The following is an 18,605-nucleotide window of genomic DNA, read 5'->3' on the forward strand; positions in this document are numbered from 1 at the left end:
AATGTGAGTGTGTGTCTGCATGTATATGCCTGGGCCTGCTTCTTCCCCTGCCAGTCGCCCCTGTTTCTATGCTCAGCCACACTGCTTCTGCCCGCCTGGCTGTGTGCCCTGTGGCTGAGCCCCCTTGTAGACTGCTGTAGATGGACATCCTGCCCTGGCCCCACTCCTGCTCTGGACTTGCTGTGGCCTCTCCCCACTGGGCATCATGCCTGGCCTTGTGACATGTGCTCCTGCTCATGAGGAGCTTGTGGCCCCTGTCAGTGGCAGGACCCTTGGGACCAGCTGTGTGTTGGGAGGGCCAGAGGCTGTGACCATGTCTGGTTGTGTGGGGAGGGCAGGTGAGCAGGCCTAGGGTAGTGTGGGTGGGTTTCGGCCAGTGCATCCCTGTTTGCCTACAGTGGAGGGTGGGAGCACTGCCCGAGGGAGGGAAGCCAGAGTGGGAAGGGTGTTCAGGCTACACAGGACAGCAGAGTTGGCAGTTTGAGCCTGCAGCCTTGAGAACAGATTAAGGACTTCCTGCAGCTGGTTCACTTGGGGCTTTGTCTCCTCCCCCATGGACACTGTCTCACATAATGACTGCGGGGACAGAAAGCAGCAGAGCCCAGCCCCACTCTGGGCCCAGCCCTGCTCAGGGCCCAGCACTCAACCAGGCCTCGTCCCCACTGAGTTTCCCAAGGTTGGATAAAGCCTGTGGACATTTTCTGGGTCCCTGGCAGGCCTTCCTAGGAGAACCACCCGGAAGGCACTGGTCTTTCCATTTCCCCACCATGGTGATCACGCCCACCATCCCCACCTTCTTCCTAGAGGTCCCACTAGTCCAGCCAAGAAGGCCATTGAGCCCTGGGAGTGGAGTCACAGAAAGGTGAGGACATACTGGGCACTCCTGTGCTCTGCGGAAAGTGGCCTCCCTGCTGAGGGCCCAGTGTCCTCCATAGTACCCGGGGAAGTGGCCAGTCCCCCCTCAAACTCACCCTGTGACCAGCCCTAATTCCATAGAAGAATTCTAGGTGGTTCACTCTCTATGAGGCTCTTCCTCCCCAACAAAGTCATTGAATGTTTATTGAGCGGTAAACTTGAATCTTTTTACCTCTGCTACTGCCCGTTATGTGCCGTCTACGGTGGGCTCCCTGCATGATCTGACCTCTATACCTCTCTCCCTCTGACCTGATTCATGTTGTGGTCCTCACTGTCTGCCCTCCCGTGGCCACACTAACTTTCCCAGGCCTGTGTTACCAACTCTTTCTTTCCTCTAGGTTTGTTCTGTGCACTTTCCATCTCCCCAGCCCTTCACCTGGTGAGAAGAATTTGTTCATTCTTCAGGGCTTAGCATGAAATACATACTCTCTTCCAGGGAAAGCCTTCCAGAAATTTGACAGTGAGCTGTGGAACAAGCCTAGTAAGAGACCAGAACCAGGGATGTCTGTCATAAGCTAATAGCTCATGGTCAAAGCCCAAAGTGAAATGCACATAAGCCAAATTGGAAGAGGAAAAGAAAAGACAAATTCTGGAGACGAATCCAATGAATCCGGGAGTGAAAAATGCGGAGAAGTTGACAATTCAAAAACACCCTCTGCTCACAACCTGTATGATGCTCAGTTTTAGGTATCTGTGTCCCAAGACAGAGAGGCCGTAACTGAATTGGTAGCAAATTTCTAACTCTTTTATGTGGGTCACATTCTCCCAAGAAAATGGAGAGTTTCTTATCAAAGAAGTATTTCTTCTCATTGCGCATGTATTACTTTTTACTTCTAGCGGAATTCTGACCATCTTCTCAGCTCTGGGCATCTTATGTATAATGTTTATCTCAAAGAGTTCTAGCTCTTCATCTGCTTTCTACAGGAGCCAGAGTGGGAGGTGGGCAAGGAAGGAGACAAAGCTGTCCTTGCCTCCCACCTTATGGTATGAATCCCAGCAGGAGAGAGGTGGTAACTCAGTGTTACCCTTCGGTGCCTGTTACCAAGAGAACATAATGAATGGACTATTTATAAAGACGTGTGGAGGATGGAAGGCAACCAGCAGAGGATGGCGCCCCACCTCCAGGATCTAACCATGGAGAGCCATCAGCGCTGATGCTTGAAGGGATAAGGGGGGGAAGTGATTTGAGAACCCAGCCAGGATGTGGCTGAAGGGGGGCTGCTGTGGCCTTCCGTTCCAGAACCAGCCACATATCCCCCCACAGGCCAGGGCCTAGAACAATACACGCCCTGCTGCTTTCCTCCGCCCTCCTGTTTCCTGCTGGTGCCCACAGTGGGCTCAGCTCAACCCCCCCCCCCCCCCCGACCCAGAAGGCGAAGCTCCACTGAGACAATTCCTGCAGCTCAGCCCCCAGGGACCAGGGACGGGGCGCAGAGGAGAAAGAGGAGCAGACCTGGAGGGATGCGCCGAGCATCCCGCACGCTAGTGCTGATGCACAGAACGAGAAGCAACGCGCTAGAAACCCCGCAGTCATTTACGGAGCACTAACTGTGCCCCGCGGGAGGAAATGATGTCAAGCTGAAGCGGGCCTTCGAGTATCCTGGAAAGAGAAAGCGGGTCCTAGGGGACAGGAGCCCAGCGCCCGGGCCCAGGGAGAAGCAGGCACCCCAGGACAGGGGGGAGGCGGAGCAGGAGGAGGGAGACTGCAAGCCCCCTTTCGGGTTCCTGCTTCCAGTTCTCTGGAGAGGCCTGGTGGCCTGTTCTTGTGAGAAGTCCCTTGATTCCAGGCAATTTCCCTTTTACAGGAGACAGCTTGAGGAAGTTTCAATTTCTTACAACCAAAGAACCTTGGATATACTTCATTTCAGTCAAAAGCACCTGGAGCACACTTCATTTCATGTCATCCACATAGCAACACCCATTTTATTTTATTTTATTATTTTATTTTATTTTTTTAAGGTTTTATTTATTTATTCATGAGAGACACACACAGAGAGAGGCAGAGACACAGGCAGAGAGAGAAGCGGGGAGCCTGATGCAGGACTCGATCCCAAGACCCTGGGATCACAACCTGAGCCAAAGGCAGACGCTCAGCCACTGAGCCACACAGGGGCCCTAACAACCGCCATTTTAAAGATGTGATGACTATTGAAGGTTCCAGAAAGATTAGATAATCTTCATCGACGGAGCTGGGACTCACACTTGGGGTGGCCTGACTCTGACACTGGGTATTTCCTAGGACTCTGCAAGCTAGCAAAGCTGGCTGAAAGCGATTTCCATCACCAGAAGAGAATTCCACCCTTGACCAAAGCGCCTCTGTGGGGAAACTAGCCTCACTGTCTCGGCTGGCCAGCTAAAGCACGCTGGGGTTCTTGCTGAGGAGCCGGCAGGCACGGCCACCCAGCACCTAACTGTTAGACAGGGTCAAGAAAGGGACCAACCCTGGACTTGTAAAACTACAGCCAAGTTTTTTGTTTTGTTTTGTTTTTTCAAGAACTCCTAGGAAGGCAATGCATTTGCAAATGCTGGTATTTCTTAGCTAAATACCAAGGGCAGGGTTGACTACACAGAGGAGCAGCCCCCCCCCCATACATACACACCTGCATCCCCAAATATCCAGTACCCCAGCCCCAGAGGTAGACGGTGTTGTTAGAGAAGGAGCGCCTGCTCACCTCCAGCAACCCCCCAGGAGCCCAGGGTGGGGCTCTCAGGCTCACACTATGTTAGCTTCCCCACCTCAGAACAGGAAGGTGAGGTGAGGTAATGTCTCTACTAACCCACAGTGGCCAGGAGAGGAAAAGAATCTCAGAAATGCTATGTTTAATTTAAAGCAGACCCAGTCTGCCTTAGCCAGGCTGCAATTTCACTCAGAATAACCAGTTTGTTTTTCTTGGACATTCCAGGAACTAACTGGCCACCCCCTGTAAAGTCCGAACAGGAATGTTAGGGGGGGGGGGCTTGCTGGGGACACATGCTGCCCTCAGTTCTGCCCTTTTGCTGCCTCTGGGTCTCTCTGGGGGCAGGGGGGCTCCTACTCTCCCTTGGCCCCCTAAAGCTCCTTTACCCCCTGCACTAATGTGGTGTCCAGAATTATAGGGGTAAAAGGTTTCGTATAGTCATACCAACATCATCTATCATCCCCTAGTGTGATCTGTTTATCAAGTGCTCCCTATGTGCCCTGCTAAACACTTTCTAGTTACTATCTTGTCAGGTCCTTACAACATCCCAGTAAAGTGTATAGAAATTTCTATTGCTCTCTTTTTATAGATGGTGAAGATGAGGCTAAGGGAGGTTACATAACTTGTCCCAAGTCATCCAGCTGGGATTGGAGCCTTTCTTCCCAGGCTCTGGGTGGAAAGACCAGGTTCCTCTCAGCCACCCATCCAGACCAACCCCTCCCTCTGGGAAGCCTGAGGAGCTTCAGGTGGTTTGCTTCAAGGCAGGTGCCTTGTTGGCTATAGTGGTGTCTGTTGCAGGGAGTGCTCTGGGGACACTGTGGTGACTGCTGGTGGGAGGCAGCACTATAACCATAATCCCTCCCTTCTAGCTGTTGACACCTCCGCTTTGCTTTGGGTTGAGTTGGGGGCTTCCAATCCCTGTGAATTTTGCTGTTCCTGGGGATCTGCTGGACTCTTGACCTGTGAATATCAAGTCTGGACCCAAAGCAGGGCAAAGCAGCCCATGTGGTGAAGAGGCAGGCTCCTGGACTCTGGGCCGGGCTCCTGGGCTCTGGGCCAGACCTGTGACCTGGGCAGCCCTTTCCTGCCCCAGCCTCAGCTCCCGCTCTATGAAATGGTAAATGGAGATGGGGAGCGGGAGGGGCCGCCCCTTCTGTCCCTGTCATGCTCTGGTGTTACTTGGCATCAGATGTGTGGGGCTAGGCCTTGGCTCCAGGAGATGCTGAGAGGGAGGTGGCAGGAGGAGGGATACTAGAGAAAGGTTTGGCTTCCAGGGAAGCTTCCAAGACTTGGAAGAGGAGAAAAGAATGGGTGGGGCCTGTAGCAGAACCAGGGACTGGGTGGCCCAGATGGGTTTATTCTAGGGCCCTAAGGCCTGTTCCAGAGCCATTTCCCAGAACCTGGCCTCTTCCTCTAAGCCAGGAGGCGCAGCAGATGGCACGCTCGGGGCACAAGCTGCCCCAACCACAGAACAGATTTTTTTCCTTTTCAACTTCAACAGAGAGGCTATGAGCTGACTGCCCGCAGGGCTTCACTCTGCCCAGTGTCCTCCACTCCCAGGACTCAGGGTAGCTAAGAACTTAGCTCTCTGGCCTCCCCGCTGGGCTGCCTTATGCTATCCCCAGGCCTGGGGCACACAGATGGGTGGTGGATCCTGAGGCACGGGAGACTCCCCTTGGCTCCCCAGGCTGGGCCAGCGAGAGGACAGCTGTGCATCTGGTGGGTGGGGAGCCAGGAGGTGTAGGCCTAGGAGCCGCTGAGAAGGGGCCTGTCAGGGGCTGTTGCTTTCCCTCTCTGCTCCCAGGAGAGCTTTCCATGGCACCTAACACTGACCTGGTCACACGTGTCAGTGGAGACAGTACGTGGGAGCCCTCGAGCCCCAGCCTCTCCCCTGGGAGGTGGGAGAACCATTGCCTCTGGCCCTGAGAATACCCCTAGTGCTGTGCTATGGGATGGTCTCCAGGGAAACCCACTCAGGCCCCTTCCTCCACTCCAGGAAAGGGTGGAGGTGTGGGGATCCTCTGGGTGGACTTTGCACGAGGTTCCCACTTAGACCTGCTTTCTTCAGTTGTTCATCTTGGGGCAGAGGACAAACAGGTAACACATATCCCTTTTGTGCATTTTCCCAAACCTAAGCCAATAAATTAACCCTCCCCTCTACTGACTCATCTGAAGGAATGGTAAGTCTTGGTGCTAAGTTTGGAGACATAGGAGATAATCTGTATAAGATACTAAGTCATGAGGACATGCAACTCTTTTTTTTCTTAAGCCTTTATTTATTTATTCATGAGAGACACACAGAGAGAGGCAGAGACATAGGCAGAGGGAGAATCAGGCTCCTCGCAGGGAGCCTGATACGGAACTCGATCTCAGGACCCTAGGATCATGACCTGAGCTGAAGGCAGATGCTCAACCACTGAGCCTCCCAGGTGCCTTTTTTTTTTTTTTTTAAACTAAAGAAGCATTGTAGCTAGTTAACCTAGTTGACCCTTAACACAAGGCAGCTAATAGCAAATGTTATCATCAGCATACAAACAAAATGCTTTTGACTTGGGTGTTCTCAAATGACTTTGTAGAAGACCAGCTATGTGAGCCCGGCCTCAGCAGCCAGGGTCAGTATAGGCAAAAGTGCAGAGGCGGGAATGTCTAGGGAGTCAGGGGCCTGTGCCAGACACACATGATTCCACGCATCATCCTTTCTTCCTACCCTGTGGCAGGTTGGTCCCCCTAGAAACAGACTCTGAGGTGAAGATTAGTGAGCAGAAAGCTTATCATGGTGGGCCCTGGGGCTAATGTCCATGGGAGTGTGGGGGCGAAGGGAGAAGGAGGAGTGGGTAGGGGGAGAAATTGAGCAGCAGAGCAGCCTCAACAAAGTCTTCAGCCAGCCCTGCGAGGAGCTTTGGAATTGTGTTGGTCTCAGAGTTGTCCTCATGTGCGACATGAAGGCTGCAGCTGGGGACCATAGGTGCTGCCATCCTAGACAAGGGTCTGGACAGCACCATACAGTCCAAATGGGACCAGTTTCTTCACAAGTCCTACTTCCCTCTGAGTTTTAGAGGCCACATTCCTGAGAGGGAGAATGTGACTGATCTCATTCATTTTTCTGAGCCAGGCTACACAGGTCAAAGGCCACTGACCAGCCCAGGGATTGGCAGTATCTGGATGAGCCATCCAAGATTCTCAAAGCTAGAATTTCTTTTCCTTCTTTCCTTCTCTTTCATCCTTCCTTTCTTTTTCTTCCTTCCTTTCTTTCTTCCTTCCTTCCTTCCTTCCTTCCTTCCCTCTTTCATCATCCTCATCTTCTTCCTCTTCCTCCTCCTCCTTCTTCTTCCTCTTCTCCAATGAGCATATATAAGTTTTGTACCTAGGGGGAAAAAATCACATTTAAATTGTAAAAAATTATAATGTTTACTTGTCCATCTCTACAACTGTGTGTTGTGATGCAAGGTGAGAGATGATGATTGCAGGATGCAGAAGAAGACTGTGGGACCAGCAATAATAGACATGTCTGGCCATATGCAAATCCATTATTGTAACACCCAAAAAGGCTACTCTTACTCTCAGCAACAGGGATAAGTCTCACAGATGCCATATTGAGAAAGACACGAGACACAAGAGAATAACTCCTGTACGATTCCATTTATATGAGGTTCAAAAACAGGCAAAACCAATCTGGTGACTGAAATCAGAATGGCAGTTACCTTGGAGGAGGATTTCACCTGGGAGAAAGCAGAGGGAACCTTCTGGGGCGATGGAAATATTTCATGTACTGATCTGAGTGGTGCTAACCCGGGGGTTAAAGATCATTTGACCATACTTTTAAGATGTGTGCTCTTTATTATAAATGTTACACTTTTTTTTTTTTAAGGAAGAGAAAACAAGCATTTTAACTTCTGAGGTTACTTGCATTTCAGTGAGGAACTAGGCCAATAAATGCATTGGCTCTAATGATAGCATTTTATATTTTTCTAGAGGGCCATGTGAGCTCTGAAGACACCTTTTAGGCTATAGGTTTCCATTTTTTGTCAGCTCTCTAAATTCTGCCTCTGATTCTCCTAGTTCCAGACCACTAATATCCTGCCCTTATGCTAGGAACTATTTTTAGAAATTGTTCAAGAAGAACTTCCTTTTGGCTCAGCACAACTCCTACTGCATGCTTGCAGAAGGTAATCCTGGCTGAGCACATGGCTTCTTGGGGTCCTGTGCAGCCCTAGGCTTTCTTACTCTTAAAGACTCTGGCCCAGTAGTAGTACATCAAAATGTTAAGCACAGTCCTCACTATTATATATTTATGTATACGCACACACATATTCATATACATGTGTCTATATGTATTTTTCTTGCAATATATATATTTTTTTAAGAATTTATTTTTAAGTAATCTCTGCACGCAATGTGGGGCTTGAACATACAACCATGAGATCAAGAGTTGCATCCTCTACTGATAGAGCCACCGAGGAACCCCTACTGCAAAAAAAAAAAAAAGAAAGAAAGAAAAGAAAAAGAAAAAGATTTCTTTTTAGATTTTTCATTTATTTTTTAAAGATTTTATTTTTATTTAGAATTTTTATTTATTTATTCATGAGAGACACAGAGAGAGAGGCAGAGACATAGGCAGAAGGAGAAGCAGGCTCCCTACTTGGAGCCCCCTGTGAGACTCCATCCCAGAATCCTGGGATAACGCCCTTAGCCAAAGGCAGACACTCAATCATTTAGCCACCCAGCCGTCCCCTGCAAAATATTTTTAAATGGTTTTAATAATTTTGCTTTTAATCAAGTCTTTTTTTTTTTTAGAGTAATCTGTATGCCCAATGTGAGGCTTAAACTTGCAACCCCCTAGATCAAGAGTTGCATGCTCTACAAGCTGAGCCAGCCAGGTGCCCCTTTAATAATTTTGCTTTTAAAAATAATAAGGATATGAGGAATGCACATTATTTCTTGGCAATCTTCATGCATTCCTCAAGAATTCTTGCAAATGGGCAAACTACTTTCATTTTTCAAATGTAATCAAGTTATTATAAATACTAAATTTACCAATTAATGAAGTTGACATAATGGTTTCCTTTGTAGGCATTTAATGAAACACGTATTCATTTTGATTATGTAGTTTTTCTGTGCATATTTTGCAGTAAATGAATTTCTTCCCTAGAACTCAGACTTTTCCCGTGAGGATAGTGTCCAGTTGGTAAACTAGATCCGCCCAGGAAATCACCTTTTGGGCTAAGTGGGTGGGGTTGGCCAGCATGGTGGGGATCGCCAACAGCTCTGCTGTGTAGGACAGGTTGTGGGTTGTGGGCAGTGAGCACGGATGGTCTCAGGGAAGAGTGGGTTATTTCCCAAGAGCTGGTGAATTTCACCCCTTCTGGCCTGTGGTGGTGGGGAGAAAGTGGAGTTCAGCAAATCCTTGGAATCATGGTGTGCTATTGAGTCTGACCACAAATACGTGTCTGATGAGTCATGTGTGAGTCCTCTCACATGGTAGATCTCCATGAACTGACATGAAAATATGTCCAAAGCAGAGTCAAGTGAAAAGAAATTTTATACAGCACAAAAAGTAATAGCCACTTACAGTGTGTGTGTGTGTGTGTGTGTGTGTGTGTGTAAAGCATGGACAAAATTTGCAAGAATGTACCAAGGCCTGGAAACGCTGCTTATTTTTAGAAAGCTTAACCATAGGGGAACTAAACTCTCACTTTCTAAGTCACCCATATGTGTTATGTTTGAATTTTTACAATGAGCACACATGCCCATCCTTGATTTCTGTGATGGATAAGTCCTGAAATGCGTCAGTTCATTCAAAATGCTTAGCTCAAAACTTCAAAACAAAGCTTCTCATCAATAAGGAAAGAGAACACTCGTGATATGTGGATTGAAAGCATCATGCCAGGAACTTCTTTTTTTTTGTCATTCATTAAATATCGACAGTAGACAACCCGTATAGATATATAATTCAAGAAACAAAAGGCCACCTGACAAACACTGGTGAAGCCGAAGGTGGTGGTTTTGGCCTATAATCATCAAATCTGTGTTTCTCCTTTTCCTCGGTTTTAGTGGAACTTGCTTCCAGAAGGTTTGTTGTGGGAAACATTGCAGGCTTCGTCCTTTTTAAAATTCTGTGGCTCTGTTGTTTAATAAGATGAAATCTGATGGAAAGGTGGAGCTGAGGGCTGGCAACTTATTGATGAAAAATTTCTGGCACTTGTTCATCCAGGACCTGCCCAGAGTATCAACTAGTCTCTTCTAGTCATGATATCCCTACAAGGTAACCCCTTGGGGAAATACATGTCACAAAGTGTTGTCTCAGACCATTGGCAGGACCCAGCCTCCAGGCTAACTAGGAGCCACACGGGATGAGGGGACACTTTGCATCCTGCTATGAGTGTCTGAACTTGGTGATGAGGGAGAGGCCCTGAAAAAGAGACACAGGCAGCTAATTCCAAAACAAGCTCTGTGGGGTACCTGAGTAGCTCAGTGGTTGAGTGTCTGCCTTTGTTCTGTTCAGGTTGTGATCCCTAGGTCCTGGGAATGAGACCCTCATCAGGCTCCTCACAGGGAGCCTGCTTCTCCCTCTGCCTATGTCTCTGCCTCTCTCTGTGGGTCTCTCATGAATAAATAAATAAAATCTTAAAAACAAACAAGCTCTGTATGGTTTAAAGGAATTGATTTCTTTAGCAATTTTTTTTTTCTAAAATGTGTAAAAATGAATGCCGAGTAAGTTGATTCATCAGAAAAAGTCCTACAAACGGAATTTTCAAAAGAGAGGCTCAGGTTCCAAGTGACCAAGTTGTCATTGGTTGATTTGCTTATTCATTTGTTCAGCATTGGCTGCCCCTAAAGGCAGTTCACGGAGGCTAAGAAGCAAGGAGAGGGCTACATATGATTGTATGGCCTATATGACAAGCTATATATGACTATAAAGAACTCACAGTCTAGTGTGGTATTTCTCAAACTCTGAGGACCCTATCTATTCTCATTTTTTCGCCATATCTGAATACCATGTGTACTATCATTTACTTAATATTTTCTTTAGAGCAATTGATTTTTTTCCCTTCAATAAATTTGTTTCTTTTTTTTTAATTTTTTTTTAATTTTTATTTATTTATGATAGTCACAGAGAGAGAAAGAGAGAGAGGCAGAGACATAGGCAGAGGGAGAAGCAGGCTTCATGCACCGGGAGCCCAATGTGGGATTCGATCCCGGGTCTCCAGGATCGCGCCCTGGGCCAAAGGCAGGCGCCAAACCGCTGCGCCACCCAGGGATCCCAATAAATTTGTTTCTAAGAGAGTCTATGTATCTATTACAGACTGAATGTTTGTATTCCTCCAAAATTCTTATGTTGCTGGTATTAGGAGGTGGGGCCTTTGGGAGGTGATTGGATTATGAGGGTGAACCCCCTCATGAATGGGACCAGTGATCCCATAAAAGGGACCCCCGAGAACTCCCTCTCTTTCACTACAAGAGTCTATGATGAGAAGTGGGCAGTCCACAATCAGGAAGAGGTCTCTTACCAGAGCCTGACCAGGCCCTGATCTCAGACTTCTGGACTCCAGAACTGTGAGAAATAAATTTGTGTTATTAATAAGCCACCCAGTTGATGATGTTTTGTAATCGCAGCTCAAACTGAGATGGTATCACTGTGAAATTATAGACTGTGATGGTCATGATTGTTTTTCTAGTATTCATTACAATAAATATAAACTATTAAACTCTTAGAATCTTTTAAATGCCCGTCCACCTGTCATCTAAAGGCATCTTGTGGCAGTTGTCTCCAAATCACTTGGATCATAGACCCATGAGATATTTTTGAGGACACACCCTAATATTTGTACTTTTATTTATGCATAAATCATGCACTTGCACAATTCTATTATGGTTATTATAAAACAAAAGTAAAAACAAAACTCAAAAGGATAACTAAAAATGAGGATGAAAGAGAGTTCTAACAAGTTCCTTGCCCTCCAGTGGACTGCTGTCTTGTGCACCTTAGAGATCTGGAGCCTAATGTTTGCTCAGACAGGGCCCAAGCTTCTAGGCAGTTTGTGCTTTATCTGTATGTGCTTTACCTGTGGTGTGGCAAGCTGTGCAGATGGGGGTGGGGGAGTGTCAGGGAAATATCTGAAAGGGGAATCTCAGGGGAGCCTCACCACACTCTCAAGGGCAAGTGCTGTTACTTCTGGGTTATTATGAGGATGCTGGAAAGTCCTGTAACTCACCCAAAGTCACAGCTTGTGCCAGAATTTGGACCCAGGTTTGACTGACTCCGAGCCTGTGTCTGGGCCACTGGGCCACACGGCCTCCCCTAGTTGACATTGGGTCTGGCCCATTTTTCTGGAGGGACAGGTTGTTGGGGTTGAGCTCCACTGTCAGAGCAGGGCTGGTCATCCCAGATGGGGCATTGGAGCAGACAGCATCCTGTTCACAAGGCCAAGGGTGTCCACCTGCAGGCTGTGACCTCCACCTCAGGGCTTCATCCTTGGGTGCACTGGAAGTTGAGGGGCATTGGAGAACAGATTCTACCTCCCTCCCTTCAGATCTGACAACTCTGAGATGTGTTCCCCACCCTCTCTCAGAGGTGCCCCACTCGAGCCTTGGATTTTCTTAGAGGTGACCTACTTATTAAGATACTCTGCTTTGGCTTTCTTCCCTTCCCTTCTATCCTCTGTGTCTCACTTCCTGCCTCTTGACTAAACTACCTGCCCATGGATCCTCATCTCTGGGGAACCCGGTCCAATCAGGCTCACTGGGGAGAGAAGCCTTGTCTCAGGCCATGTAACTCTGTGGCTCACATATCCCACTCCCCCTAACTCTTGGCACATGTTGCCAAACAAACATGACATTCTTTTCTATAAGCCAAGAGTTCCCCCACAGGGCACCTCGGGCAACTGTTAACAATCAGTTAGTGTTGACAAGTGAGTTGAAATCTATTTGACTTGAATTCTAGAAAGTTTACTCAGGTTGCTTTATGGAGAACAGATGGCAAGGATGAGGGCAGAGGCAGAGAGACCAGTTAGGAGGCTACTGGAATATTCTAAATGAGAGATGACACTGGCTTTGATCATATTAGCAGCAATGATAAGAAGCATAGGATTCTGGATGGATTTTTTTTTTAAGATTGATTGATTGATTGATGAGAGACACAGAGAGAGAGGCAGAGACATAGGCAGAGGGAAAAGCCTCCCAAGGGGAGCCCAATGCAGGATTCGATCCCAGGGCCCCAGGATCACACCCTGACCTGAAGGCAGATGCTCAACCACTGAGCCACCCAGGCGTCCCTCTGGATGCATTTTAAATGTAGGCCAACATGATCTACCAACTGATTGCATGCAGGACATGAGAGGAAGAAAGTAATCAAGGGTGACTCACAGGTTGTTGTGCCTGAGCAACTGAAGTTGTCCTTTTCTGAGATGAAGATCAAGAGGAACACCATGGAGGGACAACAAATGTAAAGTTTAGAATGCCCGTTCAAGTAGAGAAGTCAGACTGTAAATTAGAAAAAGAAATTTGGAGTTTCAGGTCAAGATCTGGGCAGAAGAGCTAACTTTGGAAGTCATTCAGTCCTTGAGACTGGGTAAGGTCCGTAAAGAGTGACAGGCAATAGGTTCAAAGCCTGAACCTTGGGGAACTCCCAACGATCTGGGTCACAGGGATGTGAGAAGGAGTAGCTAGTGAGGTGGGAGGAGAGCCCAGGAGAATGCATATCTAAACCAGGAGTGTGTCAGGAAGAGGGATCCACCAAAGATGCTGCTGATGGGTTTAATGAAGTGGTTAAGGATGGAAATGAGGCAATGAAGGGGCTAAATATTAGGAAAGACATGATTGGATCAGAGACTGCATATCTCAATTGGAAGAATTATTAAAGTCTGTGCAAGAAAAGGAGTTGAGTTGGAGAAATAGGGTGTAGTGGCTGGAGCATGGGACACTAGACACTGGCACAATGGATGGCTCTCTAGTCAGTGGTAGTGATGGGTTCCAGGGTATGTCTGTGGAAGTGAGTGGTTGAGAGTGAATCAAAGTCCTTAAGGTAAGAAAGGAAGTGCCCTGGGTTCAGCAGGTGCCTGCAGCAAGGAGGGCGCCAGTGGAATACCTTGATGAGATTCCAAGCGCGTGTTAGCCAGCCCACTGGTTTTCTAAGAGGGAAGAAGGAGAATGATTTGGAAGAAGCAATGAAGAGCAGATGTGATACTGACCCTCCTCAAGGCCTGAGTCTGACCTAGAAAGAGGACAGCCCCACTTCAGAGGCTGCAGGGGGAATAATCCCTTTAATTCAGTTTCTCATATCATTGCCACTGCACCTAAGAGGTTTGAGATATAGTGCTTTCTGAACCCACGTGTGATGCTGACCTTAGAAATTTTACCCCAAACCACAATTATCCATCCCCACATAATACTGGGACAATTTTTCTCCTCCGTATACCCAGGAGGTATATATTTGTCATCTCCAGAGCTTGTATTTTAAGATGACCTTTAAAGTCCTTGTTTACAAAAACATGCAATTCTTTTCCTTGTGAGGTCATATCCCTAGGGAGACTTACTAAATCTGTGTTTAAATTTCTTTGCCTATTTTTTCCACCAGTGTCATCAGGTGACCTTTATAAACATACAATTTAGCACTGATTGAGGTCAATTCAGGCTAAGGCATCTTCCTTCCTTCCTCTTTTGAAGGAAGGGGGGAAGAGGGAGGAAGGAGGGAAGAAAGGGGGAGGGAGGGAGAAAGAAAGAAAAAGAGAGAAAGAAAAGGGGGAATAAAAGAAGAGGTAGGGATGAAGAAAGGACACAAACAAGCATGCAAACAAAAAGGCTAAGAACTCCAATGTAAGAATACTTAGAACTAATGTTTAATAAGGGATAATTTTCAGGACCCCTCCCCCCCACTTGCCTCATCTCTAGAGCCTCAGTGTCTGGAACAGTGCCAATAAACATTTGTAGACTGAATGGCTGTTGTTTCGGAGCCCTAGTAAAGATTTCCTCCATGGCTCTTAGGACCTTGGGGCTCTGGTCCTAGAAGAAACATGAGCCCCCACACCCAGCCCATACCCTGCCTCTGCTCCCTGACAGAGTTCCAGCGTGCTTCTTTTCTCCTGCAACATGTGTGTTCAGAAACACTTTGGCTTTTATTAAATCCAGCTCTACTGCTAATATATTATATAACTTAATCTTGTGCCAGCCACCCCCTGGCACAGGATCCTGCTGGGCAGGGGGCCAGATTTGAAGCAAAGTTCTCCCTGCCAGAGATTAAGTTTGGTTAAGAGGTGAGATATTCACTTCCAGATGCACAAACTCCAGAATAATTTTCCAGCTGCATGTAGGCCTCTGTGTAGTTTCTGCCTCTGGTGGCAGAGGTCGCAGGTCATCTGAACTGGGAATGATAAGAAGCAGGAGTTGCAATAGGAAAGTATAAATAAAAGGGATGAGGGTGGCGAGGGGAGCTGGGTCTGGCCAGGAGGTTGAGATAATTTCCTGTGTTGTCAGAAGGCCTCTATGAGCTTTTTTTATACCCCTAACTCCAGCCACCTCCAGCAAGCCATTGTGTGGACTAGACTTGGCTTTGAAAGTTCTACCAGTGTCCATTTTCATAATGTGTGATGAGTTTTTAGACCACAAAATATCGAGGTGGCTGTTCTTTAGGAAAGGTATAGTACATTTTGCAGCTTCCTGTGTGATCAGGGAGCTTTATTGGCTCCTTCAAGCATGGTCTCAGCCATGGTGGCCTATGGCCCCGAGGTTGAGAATCCGCCCTCACAAACCATCCCCCTGGCTGTTGAGTGTACCTTCGAATCCTCATTAAATGACTCCATCCTTGGGGATCCCTGGGTGGTGCAGCGGTTTAGCGCCTGCCTTTGGCCCAGGGCGCGATCCTGGAGACCCGGGATCGAATCCCACATCAGGCTCCCGGTGTATGGAGCCTGCTTCTCTCTCTGCCTCTCTCTCTCTCTCTCTCTCTCTCTCTCTCTCTCTCTCTCTCTCTGTGACTATCATAAATAAATTTAAAAAAAATAAAAATAAATGACTTCATCCTTATGAGCTCCAGCACGATGGAAAAGAAACACTCTCAGAGTGAAACTCTGCAAGCACCTTTGAAGAAGTCCTAGATGAGACATCAGTCAGTGACAGCATGGTGAGCAAGTATTCCTTGGCCTTTGCATTCCCTTTCCTGGAGCCTGGAAACTATTGAGAACTTGCAATGCACTCAAGGCTAGGGGAGGGACAAGCATAATGTTAGCATAAAAAAGATATAGTAAAAATGCCAGCAGGAAGTTTACTCTTCCATGCTACAGATGCTCCACCCTGAACCTGATCATAACAGGTCTAATCAAATCCAAAGGAACTCTCCACCACCTTCTTATCCATTTCTTAGCATAGCACTTCTCTACTTTGTAGAGCTCGCTAGAACAGATCCTTGCCCCCTCCCCACACTCCAGAGATTCTGTTGCAGTAGCTCTGGGCGGGGGACAAAATCATCACTTCTGACAAGCCCCCCCAGACGATGCATATGATGAGGCTCAGGACACATTGCCCCAAAACATGGCCCCTTGGTATACTGAACATCTTAAGCAGAAGGAGTTTGAGAAAACAACATATGGATGGCTGAATGGTCATTTTGCTGAGAACACACATGCCAAGAGGATTATCAGAAAACAATATTTGTGTTTGATCCAGATCTGAAGACTTGTGGTTAGGCATGCATATTAGGCTCCATATTTGTAAAATATTGGAAAGACTCCTCCCTTGGGGATCATTGTGAGGATTATAGTCACAGCTAGTAAGTGTAGCACTGGAGCCAAAATCTAGCTTCTCAGACTTGGAGAGTGCAGAATGGTACCCTTAAATTCTTTTTTTTTTTAATTTTTTTATTTATTTATGATAGTCACAGAGAGAGAGAGAGAGAGGCAGAGACACAGGCAGAGGGAGAAGCAGGCTCCATTCACCGGGAGCCCGACGTGGGATTCGATCCCGGGTCTCCAGGATCCCGCCCTGGGCCAAAGGCAGGCGCCAAACCGCTGCGCCACCCAGGGATCGAGAATGGTACCCTTAATAGTGAGGACCGGACCCTGGTTCCAGCGGAATGAGCTCTTCCAGGGTCCAGGCATTGTGCTAACTGCTCCATAGATAATGTTCCATTTAAACCTCACAACAGGGGATCCCTGTGTGGCTCAGCAGTTGAGAGTCTGCCTTCAGCTCAGGGCGTGATCCTGGAGACCCAGGATCAAATGCCACATCAGGCTCCCTGCATGGAGCCTGCTTCTCTCTCTGCCTCCGTCTCTGCCTCTCTCTCTCTCTCTTTCTCTCTCTCTCTCTCTCTCTCTCTGTCTCTGGTGAATAAATAAATAGAATCTTAAAAAAAAAAACAAAACCTCACAGCATTCCAGGAGAAAGATATTATTATTATCCTTGAGGAAAGCTGAACTGGGAAATGAAGTAACTTGTCCAAGGTTGCAGAGTGGGAAGTGGAACCCAGGTCCCCTCACCATAAGGCTGCTACTACTTCATAAATTGTGAGACTTCTCCCAAGAGGGCCTCTCAGGAAGCCATCAGGTTGGCTGCAGCCTGAATAAGGCTGGAAGCAAGGAGACTTGGGATGTAGTACCGGCTCTGATGTCACATGCAACATAGGGGTGGCATGGAGTAAGATTTGGAGATTCAAAGGAAGCACTAATCTCTGTATTAATCCTTATCTTGTTTATGGGAAGAGATTTATCTGGACTAGAAATCAGCGAATTTATTCAGTAACGGGCCAATTGCAGACATTTAAGACTTTGCCATTGTAACTATAAACAGTATATAGGCCAAAAAATGTGGCTGTATTCCAATAAAACTTCACTTATGGATGCTGAGATTTGAATTATGGAAATTTCGTGTGTCACAAAATATTATTCTTCTTTTGATTTTTTTCAACTACTTAAAAACATAAAAATTATTCTTACCTGCAGGATGTACAAAGGCGGATGATGGATTGGATGTGGCACACAGGCCATAGTTTGCTAACTTTTGATATAGATGAATTCAAAATGCTTTAGAAAATTATGTTTTAGTATGTCTTAAAAATTTAATGGTAACCACTAAAAGAATAGACATAGGATGTATAATTTCCAGCGCACAATAAGAAAAGCAATGAAATAAATAAAAACTGATCAGCTGAAGAAAAAATAGAAAAAAAGGAAGAAAGTATGATGGAGAACATACAAACAACATGATAAGGATAAATCTGATTGTATAAGTAATCAGTGTGCCCATGGAAAGGCTAAATTAGCCAATTATAAGACCTAGATTTTCAGTTTAGGTTAATAAAAAGAAAAAAATAAAGCTATATCCGATGTCCAAAAGGTATATATAGAAGAAAACTATGCAGAAAGTTTGCAAAAAAGGTAGAAAAAAAAAACAAAACAAATGAACACGGGGGAAAAGAGAGAGAAAGAGGCAAACCATAAAATGGACTCTTAACTCTTGACAACAAATTAAAGGTTGGAAGGGTGAGGTGGGCAGGACGATGGGTGAGATGAGTGTGGAGATTAAGGAGGGCACTTGTGATGAGCACTGGGTGCTATATGTAAACGATGAATCACTGAATTCTACTCCTGAAACCAATATTGTAGTATTTTAACTGACTGGAATTTAAATGAAAACTTGAAGAAAAAATATAAATAAAGGCAGAGGGAAAGAGGTACTACCCAAACAGGTATCTTATGTTGCATAATAACTAAGAAAACAAAAACAATCATTTAAAAAACATCACACCTATTAGGATGGCTACTATGAACAAAACACAGAAAAATAGAAAACAAGTGTTGGCAAAGATATGAAGAAATTGGAACCCTTGTACACTGTTAGTGGGAATGTAAAACAGTGCAGCCACTATAGAGAGAAGGATGATGGTTTCTCAGAAAATTAAAAATAGGATTACCACAAGATCCAGCAATTCCACTTCTACCCCAAAGAATTGAAAGCAGGGACTCAAAGAGATATTTGTACACCCATGTTCATAACAGCATTATTCACAGTAGCTAATGGGAAAGC

At 46.4% G+C, this 18,605-nt stretch overlaps 1 long non-coding RNA gene across 2 annotated transcripts in view; it reads right to left on the bottom strand.

The window, feature by feature from the left end:
* Positions 1 to 5,893: 5,893 nt before the first annotated feature.
* LOC129510996 (uncharacterized) overlaps positions 5,894 to 18,605 on the bottom strand; it is a 50,097-nt gene continuing 37,385 nt past the window's right edge. For both annotated transcript variants that reach the window (XR_008664731.1, XR_008664730.1), the window contains one exon: positions 5,894 to 6,957. This is a non-coding gene — a long non-coding RNA (uncharacterized LOC129510996). The remainder of the gene's footprint in view (positions 6,958 to 18,605) is intronic.

This window comes from Nyctereutes procyonoides, unplaced genomic scaffold (assembly GCF_905146905.1).
Source record: "Nyctereutes procyonoides isolate TBG_1078 unplaced genomic scaffold, NYPRO_anot_genome, whole genome shotgun sequence".
In the NCBI taxonomy this organism is placed as follows: Eukaryota; Metazoa; Chordata; class Mammalia; order Carnivora; family Canidae; genus Nyctereutes; species Nyctereutes procyonoides.